The 436-nt window shown below is 56.9% G+C and overlaps 1 pseudogene; it reads right to left on the bottom strand.

Annotated features, from left to right (window-relative positions):
* The window catches only part of LOC112212416, a 4,368-nt pseudogene continuing 3,932 nt past the window's right edge, over window positions 1–436 (bottom strand).

The following is a 436-nucleotide window of genomic DNA, read 5'->3' as shown; positions in this document are numbered from 1 at the left end:
TCAAGGGCATCTAATATCCTGTCCCAGGGTATGGTGTTGAATGCATTGACTATGTCTAAGGAGACAGCCAGCGCTACCCCACCCTGGGAAACTATGGCCCGTGACATCTCTCCCTGGTTCACCGCATTCATCGTCGGTCGAGCGGACTCGCCGGAAGCCGTACTGGCTTTCGTGCCAATCGGGCACTTGCCTTGACCTGTGCGCCTCCCAAGGGGTGGCAATGCCTCTTTCGAAGAGCTTGCCCGCTTTATCCAGTAGGCATACCGGGCGATCTGCGGACGGCGAGTCAGTCGGTCGTCCCTCCTTCCGAAGCAGGATCAGCCTCGCCATGCGCCATATCTGAGGATATACTCCCTCCCTCAGATATCTTGTAAATAGGAGACGTAGTCTGGGATCCATGATCGTCATCGTCTCCGTCCATATCCGCCCCGGGACT

Source organism: Bombus impatiens, unplaced genomic scaffold (assembly GCF_000188095.3).
Source record: "Bombus impatiens unplaced genomic scaffold, BIMP_2.2 scf_0164, whole genome shotgun sequence".
NCBI lineage: Eukaryota > Metazoa > Arthropoda > Insecta > Hymenoptera > Apidae > Bombus > Bombus impatiens.
The sequence above is the reverse complement of the archived record's forward strand: the minus strand, read 5'-3'. Positions and strand labels throughout refer to the sequence as shown.